Genomic DNA, 8,668 nt, shown 5'->3' on the forward strand with positions numbered 1-8,668 from the left:
TACTCCAGAGACTAAAGAATTTATAGTCCATTTGGACAGCAAGTCAATACAGTAACGGCAAATGAGCAGTCAACCAAAAAAAGGTAAGAATGGACACAGCAAGACAGAGAGACAACAAGGGAAAAGTTCTGAGTTAAATTTAGGGAAATAATTTCCCAAGTGTGCAGCCGGAGTACAAAGTACTGAGAAAGTCCTGAGGAAGGAAACTGAGGGGACACTTCTGATTTATTTTAAAGGGCAAACTTGCAGCAGTATTTGATCCCGGAGTCCTGGGGACTACACAAAAACAGACTCGGCGGTTCTGCGCGTCCGAAGGATAAACGTGTGTCCCGGTGAGCTGGGCCCGCCCAGTGCCTAAAAGCCCCGTCCAGCCTGAAGGGCGTCCGCCCGTAGGTGTCACTTGCTGCTTCTCTCCCATCTACATCTTCCGAAGACCCGCAAAATGACAGATGAAAGCGTGGCTAAAGGACTGTCTCCATGGAGACCCCAGTGCCCGAAGCCACAGGCTGGCACGCTGAAGGGCCCTGCAAGCTGCCCCGGCCGCGCTGCGGCGAGTCCGTCCCACGTGCCCGCGTGCCTGGCAGGCAGCACGCCCGCGAGCCAAACCTCGTGCCCGAGGACGTCTGCAACGCGTCGCCACCTCTGGACGAGCCCCGGAAGCCCGTCAGGTCTACGGCGTCCCGGCGGCTTGTACCGTGGTGCACGATCCGCAACCGGTCTTGCTGAAGGGAGGCAGATCGGGAATCTGGCAAGGGAATACCGCGAGAGTAGCCGAGTGCTGCTCCTCCAATCAGAAGTGAGGAAGTGTCGTGACGTCATCAAAGAGGGCGTTTGCGAGGGGATTTGGATAGACCGCGACTTCACCATTCTTGATAAGCGGTCCTGTGATGGCGACTGCTGGGAACTGCGCACCCCTCACCTCCTTCTGGCTGGCAGGGCTGCAGCCTCCATACCTCTAGGCGTCAGGCCGACGTTTCTGTCTCAACCCAGACTTTCTACACTCACTGTGCCCGTCGCAAAGACAGGCAAAAACTACACTCGGGGACGGTTGGGCCAGGGAGTGAACTGAAGCCACGACTTGAACTCCACTGTCCGAGCCTTGAAAGCTGCCTTAAAGGCTGTATCTTACACAACTCACAAACTGTCTTGCAGGCCAGTCCTTTAAAAATGAGTAAAAACTGGAGACCTATCACCTCAGTAAGGAGCTGGGACAAGGGACAAGATCACAGAACAGACGAGATGCTGAAAAGGCAAAGATGCTGGCCTGGGCTCTGATGCATAGTTGGGGAAAACAAGGAAAAATTAGGTTCATCAGGTAGATGGCTTTAAGCCTTTTAATTCTTTTCTCAATTTTATATTACTGTGCTTTGTATCTCTTTGTGGTTTTGCCACGTGTATCACTAAACACTAGCTTGGTTGATTTTGTGTCTATTATCCACCGATTCTCATCTTTTAGCATTGCTTTTCAGGTCAGCCACCTAAAACTGGGTGATGATAATTTTTTGACTCACTGTTAACATAATATGTCGTTCTCTATTGTGCTGCATTTGTGCTGATATATATGGGCATTTACTCTGGAGAAGTCCTGAGCAGGGAGTGGGAGCGCGGTGGGAGACTGGACACGGCCAGGGACAGGAAAGCAAGAAGTAGAAAGAAGCGTGTGGGTTATTAGGAGGATGAAGAAGAGGGCAGCCTGGGAATTGGAGCAGCCCAGGAGGCTAGCTTAGTGGAGGAAGTGAAAAGGGCCGGGACACTACTCTGTGCTCTGAGATGCCTAACTAGGAACATGTGGAAAAGCGCTGGTACGCACCATAGCTACATGTCAACAAGGAGGCAGATGTCTTATTTGCCAGAAGCAGGGGAAATAGGAGAAAGGCTCTTCCTGGCTGACAGAAGACATTTCTCAAGTTCCTGAGAATCGCTGAAAATGTCAATCAGCAATTCTATAGTGCAGCATGGAGCTGAGCCAAGACTCATTTTGGACCAAGTCAGTGGGCTTGCTTTTTTTGGAGTGCCTGGGGTTTTCCTAATAGTAACAAACTACTGATAGTTTAGGAGTCCTGAAATGATACAGTCTAGTTTTTTTCAGCCAGCTAAAGAATTAAAAAGCAGGAAGAATCTGGACCACAACAGGTAGCAGAAAAGAAATCTCAAACCACAGACAGAATCAGCAGTTGAGGAAAATCTCTACTCCCTGATCAAAAATAAGTATGGGAATTCCTGGGGGTGGTTGGTACTGATGGCTATGGATAATGAGATTTCCTGAGACAGTCGAGCCCCTCTGTGCCAGCACAGGGAGAGCCCAGTCCTTGGAATGGACTGAGACCGAACAGAAAGCCTTCAAAGCCATGGAGGGCCCTGGTGTCCGGCCCAGTCCTGGCCCTCCTACACATTACTGAGCCATGGAGGGCCCTGGTGTCCGGCCCAGTACTGGCCCTCCTACACATTACTGAGCCATGGAGGGCCCTGGTGTCCGGCCCAGTCCTGGCCCTCCTAGACATTACTGAGCCATGGAGGGCCCTGGTGTCCGGCCCAGTCCTGGCCCTCCTAGACATTACTAAGCCAGTCACTTGTGCATGAACAGTGCCAGAGTCATTGTCGAGGGGATCCTCAAGCAGACCCTGGCAGCCTGGACAAGACTGGTGGCAGATCTTTACAGGAAACTTGACCTGGTCACAGCTGGATGGTTAGCAGTTTTGAGGGTCCTTACTGCCACCACCTTGCTGGTAAGAAAATAAAAGATTAAAGATTAACTTTAGCACACAAACTAACAGCCCCACATTCTGTTGAGAGGGTCTGCTTTGAGACCCTCTTGAGGGGAGCACCCAAGAGATGGATGTCTAACGCCCAGGTGATCTGATACTAAGCCCTGCTTTGGATCAACCCTACATTCAGTTCCACAAGACATCAGCCCTCAACCCTGTCAGTCTCCTGCCAAATGACAACTCCTTGAGTCCCCTGCATGACTGTCTTAAGGTGACTGACCTGATCCAGTCTATCAAGCTTGATGTGATTGGTGTACCATAGGCAGCACTAGATAAGGCATTGTTCACAGATGGGAGCAGTTTCTTCCAAGATGAATACAGGGGGAAAAGTGGTGACTTAAGATAGGTCTGACTATCTGGGAACAATCTTTAAACAGAGAAACCTCATCTCCACGAGCTGAACTTTGGCTTTGACTCAAGCATTCTACTGGGGAAGACAAGGCTGTCACCATGCACACTGACAGCGCATACTGACCTGACTGCCCCAAGAAGTGGTCTTAAAACTAGTGGGGACACTTCAAGTTTTGATAGCCCTGCCTGAGCCCCACTTCCTGGGCCACCTGGCATGGGCTAAACAAGAACTGGCTACCTAGCATAAACCAGGATGGTGGATGCTGCAGGACAGACTGAGAGGGCAACTGGCTTTGGGCCTCCACCAAGATGCTCACCTAGAGACCACACAAACTGCTGAACTCCTCAGACCCAGGTATTATGTTCCAAATTGGGAAGCCCGATTGGAGACACCATTTTTAAATATACCACCTGGGCTCAGATAAATCCCAAAGGGCAAAGGAAGGTCCAACAGGAGAGCCAGGCTTGTGGAAATGGGCCTGGGGAGCATGGGCAACTTGACTTTACTGAAATTGGGCCTCCTGATTTGGGTATAAATATTTGCTGCCATTTGTAGACACCTTCTCAAGATGGCTGAAGGCCTACCCCACCCAAACAGAGACTAGTCCAATCATTACTAAAACAAAAAACAAAACAACAACAACAACAAGATTTGGACGGCTCCTAGCTTTGGAATCTGACAATGGCCCAGCCTCCTGTGTCTCAAAAGTATCTCAAAATCTTACAAAGGTATTAAATATTAATTGGAAATTACAGTGTATATATAGCCCATAGAGCTCATGTCAGGTAGAAAAGATGAATAGAACTCTTAGGGAGACTGATCAAATTGATCCAGGTAAACTGACAAAATATTGGGCCAACTTCCTCCCCATCCCCTGGGCAAGGCCTGATGGCTTCCTCGCTGGGAAGGACTTCCTCCTAGTGAAGTTATGTTTAGAAGATACCTCCCGTCCTCTCCAAACTCTGAGAGACTTCCTGAGCAGAAATGTATGATCACCCCCCTCTCCAATCCTTGAAGGCATTGCAGGAAGCTTGCAGGGCCACTGACTGGACTGTGAAGGAGTCCTCCCATCTCCTGCTTCCAAATCCACCTAGCAGTTCCAGCCAGAAGACTTGGTTTGGGTAAAGAGTTTCCCTGTCTTCTGGAACCTGTCTAGAAGGAATCCTACCCAGTTGTCTTAGTTAGGGTTTTACTGTTGTGAACAGACACCATAACCAATGTAAGTCTTATAAAGGACAACATTTCATGGCTTATAGGTTCAGAGGTTCAGTTCATTATCATCAAGTTGGGAGTGAAGCAGTGTCCAGGAAGGCATGAGCTGAGAGTTCTACATCTTCATCTGAAGGCTACTAGGAAAATAATGACTTCCAAGCAGCTAGGAGGAGGGTCTTAAAACCCGGGCCCACAGTGACACACCTATTCCAACAAGGCCCCATCTCCAAATAGTGCCACTCCCTGGGCCAAGCATATACAAACCATGATGCCAGTCATCCTCACCACCCTAACTGCTATCAAAGTAGTTGATGGTGTCTCTTGAAAAACGGTCACTGGGGATGATGACAGATGGACCATCACTTGGATGTCCTCAGACCTCTTAAAGACAAGACTGACCAGAGCTTACTAACACAGGATACACAATCCCTGTTAGCCTCAAACCAGCATGTGGGAACTCAGAAAAACTGGATGGCAAACTGTTATCTGTTGGGTAGACCTCTGCTCTCTTATGTCTCTTCCAGGGTAGGACAATATGGGTTTAGGGAGTGGACAGGAAGTCAGTAAATCAGATTGTGGAGAAGACTGGTTTGGAAAAGTCTGTCAGGGATTACAGTGTTTAGTCCAAGGACATTCTGCCAAGGACAAGGTACCTATACCATGTCCTTCAATCACCTGGCTTCCTTGTACTAAATGGCTAAAGGTCCTCTCCAATTCACTGGAATGTCGCACTTCATATATATGTTATTCCCCAGGTATATGGCTTTTATGGAGAAAAGGGGAGAATTCATATTGCCCTTGACTCAATGTTAACAAAAGACAAATGGGTCCCAATTCTGGTCCTGATCCTAGAAGGGGCAGGCAGGAATCTCCAGTGAAACTGCCATAGGCACTCCAGCCTCCATTGTTGGGAACCAATACTTTAAGGAACTCAGGTTCCAGATTGTCCCAACCCGCAGGACAGTCAACAGGGTTCCTGGAGCTACCTAGGAAAAGGGCCGGGGGTGGGGTGGGGGGCAAGAAACACAAAGAGGCAGACAGCAAGTCAGTATTCCGATCAAGCTGTCAATCTTTAATTTTCACACAAGGCATTATAAAGGCAAGCAAGCAGGTGTGGGGAGGGGTGAAGGGGGAAAGTCATTGTATTCGGGGAACAATCTCAGAAGGCTAGCATTATATCTCAGGAACAGTTTCTCAGAATTGTCTCTCAGGATCTCAGCGAAGATTTGGCAGGTGCAGTAGGAACTTGGCATCATATTTCGATCATGAGGAGGTAAAGTGGAAAGGAGTTGCTATGGTAACCTAACCATAGGTGAGCTTCGTTTGTTTGAGCCCACTCGGGTGAGCTCTGTACATACTGACCATCTAGCTTACTTGGATAATCTTTAAACTGGTACATTTCCTTCTAAAGGCAGCCTAGAGAAAGCAAGCTGGAAATGGTTGAGAGGAGGGGGTTTTAGAACTCTATGAGAATGGCTCCTGACACCAGATAGATTGAGACCTAGATCATTTGGGGAATTCTTTTTCTAGGCTGGAGAGCCAAGTTGACTCCATTTCAGAGTTAGTCCTACAGAACTTAAGGAAGCTGGACCCCGAACTCGGCCTCCCACCAGTCAGGAGAGGTGCATCCATCTTGGTTTCGGACTCCAGGGATCGGACAGACTGAGATACACAAACATAATCCGAGGCCAACACTGCGGTGGTCTGAGCCCGACGGGCGTTGGCCTGCACCCAGGCCCTGGGCTGGTCGGGGGGCCATCGGTGTGCCAACCCAGCCAGGAGGATTTTTGCCCAGGCCTGCGCGCGCGCTGCCATTTTGCCTGCAGGACGACAGAGAGCTCTGGCAGGCAGACCTGTAACAGGCATAGCCTGAGGCTAACAAAGCAGGGGTCTAGGCCCCAAAAGGCACAGGACTGACCCCAAGAACTGGGCGGCTTGGTGGGCCATCTGTGAGTCAACCCGCCCAGGAGGTTGTTAGCACAGCAGACTCTCCCGGCGCTTTCAGGGAGCGCGGGCGCGCACGCCCACCATCCTAGTCACCTGGCAGACCCAATTAACAGTCATAACCCTAGGGGAACTTTGCTCGGACCTTGGCCTCCCAGGCTTTTGCCTGGACTCAGGGACTGGGCGGCCAGGCTAACCTTGTGTGCGCCAGCCCGGATGGCGAATCGGCTGCCCAGCGGAGTGAGCGGAACACAGGGGAGGTCACAGCAGCATACACCGTCGGCACTCCCTGGGGGTGCACACGGGCTCCATCTGGTCCACAGACACAATCTGGGGCAAGGCCTCAGGCTGAAGCCCTCAGCTCTACTCTCTCCGCTTCCGGATCCAGATCAGCCTGGGCGGCAGCACCACATCTCCAAGTCCTGCAAGAGGCTAGCTGGGCTTCCGGGCGGCCAGCTGGGAGAAGTCAGTGTGCTCCAGTGAATACAGCGGGCCCCAGCGGGAGCCTTCGGGGTGCCTGCTTTGGGATCTGAACAGCCTGGGCAGCAGCACCCTGTCTACAAGCAGTGCAGGAGGTAAGCTGTGCACCAGAGGCCAACTGGGAAGGGGCAGCTTGCACTGGTGAGTCCAGCACTGACAAGACAAACTAACACCAGTGAGAACTAGATGGCAAAAGGCAAACGCAGGAACGTCACTAACAGAAATCAAGGCAATATGGCAACATCTGAACCCAATTCTCCTCTACCAACATGTCCTGGATACCCCATCACACCAGTAAAACAAGATTTGGATTTAAACTCACTGGTCATGATGCTGGTACAGGAACACATGAAGGACATACTTAAAGAAATTCAGGAGAAAATGGATCAAAAGTTAGAAGCCCTTGCAAGGGAAACACAAAAATCATTGAAAGAAATCCAGGAGAATACAAAAGCCAACAAGGAGGAAATGCAAAAAACACTTAAAGAAATATAGGAGAACTTTGGTCAACAGGCTGAGGTCATGAAAGACGAAACACAAAAATCTCTTAAAGAATTACAGGAAAGCACAAACAAGCAAGTGAAGGAGCTAAGCAAAACCATCCAGGATCTAAAATCAGAAGTAGAAACAACTAAGAAAACTCAAAGGGAGACAACTTTGGAGATAGAAAGCCTTGGGAAGAAATCAGGGGACAGAGATGCAAATATCAACAACAGAATACAAGAGATAGAAGAAAGAATCTGAGATGCTGAAGATTCCATAGAAACCATGGACTCAACAGTTAAAGAAAATGCAAAATGCAAAAAGCTTGTAACCCAAAATATCCAGGAAATCCAGGACACAATGAGAAGACCAAACCTAAGGATTATAGGCATAGATGAGAGTGAAGATTTACAACTTAAAGGGCCAGCAAATATCTTCAATAAAATTATGGAAGAAAACTTCCCTAACCTAAAGAGAGAGATGCCCATGAATATACAAGAAGCCTACAGAACTCCAAACAGACTGGACCAGAACAGAAATACTTCCCGTCACATAATAATCAAAACACCAAATGTTCTAAACAAAGAAAGAATACTAAAGGCAGTAAGAGAAAAAGGCCAAGTAACATATAAAGGAAGACCTATCAGAATCACAGCAGACTTTTCACCTGAGACTATGAAGGCTAGAAGGTCCTGGGCAGATCTCATGCAGACTCTAAGAGAACACAAATGCCAACCAAAACTACTATATCCAGCAAAACTCTCAATCACCATAGATGGAGAAACTAAGATATTTCATGACAAAACCAAGTTTACCCAATATCTATCCACAAACCCAGCCCTAAAAAGGATAATAGGAGGACAACACCAATACAAGGAGGGAAACTTCACCCTGGAAAAAGCAAGATAGTAACCTTTCATCAAACCCAAAAGAAGTTAAGCATTCAAATTTAAAAAATAACGTCAAAAATGATAGGAAGTAACAATCACTATTCCTTAATATCTCTTAACATCAATGGACTTAATGCCCCAATAAAAAGACACAGACTAACTGAATGGATACGTAAACAGGACCCTACATTTTGCTGCTTACAGGAAACACACCTCAGGGTCAAAGACAAACACTACCTTAGAGTAAAAGGCTGGAAGACAATTTTACAAGCAAATGGTCTCAGGAAACAAGCTGGAGTAGCCATTTTAATATCAGATAAAATTGACTTTCAACCCAAAGTCATCAAAAGAGACCCTGAGGGACACTTCTTGCTGGTCAAAGGAAAAATACAAAAAGAAGAACTGTCAATCCTGAACATCTATGCCCCAAATGCAAGGGCACCCTCTTTCGTAAAAGAAACTTTATTAAAACTAAAAGCACACATTGCACCTAACACAATAATTGTGGGTGACTTCAACACTGCACTTTCCTCAATGGACTG

The 8,668-nt window shown here is 48.1% G+C and overlaps 1 protein-coding gene across 2 annotated transcripts in view; it reads right to left on the reverse strand.

The window, feature by feature from the left end:
* The window catches only part of Thada (THADA armadillo repeat containing), a 295,912-nt gene extending 295,168 nt beyond the window's left edge, over nucleotides 1-744 (reverse strand). For both annotated transcript variants that reach the window (XM_052186487.1, XM_052186489.1), the window contains exon 1: nucleotides 607-744. The gene's annotated coding sequence lies outside the window, so the exon portion shown is untranslated. The remainder of the gene's footprint in view (nucleotides 1-606) is intronic.
* Nucleotides 745-8,668: the final 7,924 nt, after the last annotated feature.

Source organism: Apodemus sylvaticus, chromosome 6 (assembly GCF_947179515.1).
Source record: "Apodemus sylvaticus chromosome 6, mApoSyl1.1, whole genome shotgun sequence".
Classification (NCBI taxonomy): Eukaryota; Metazoa; Chordata; class Mammalia; order Rodentia; family Muridae; genus Apodemus; species Apodemus sylvaticus.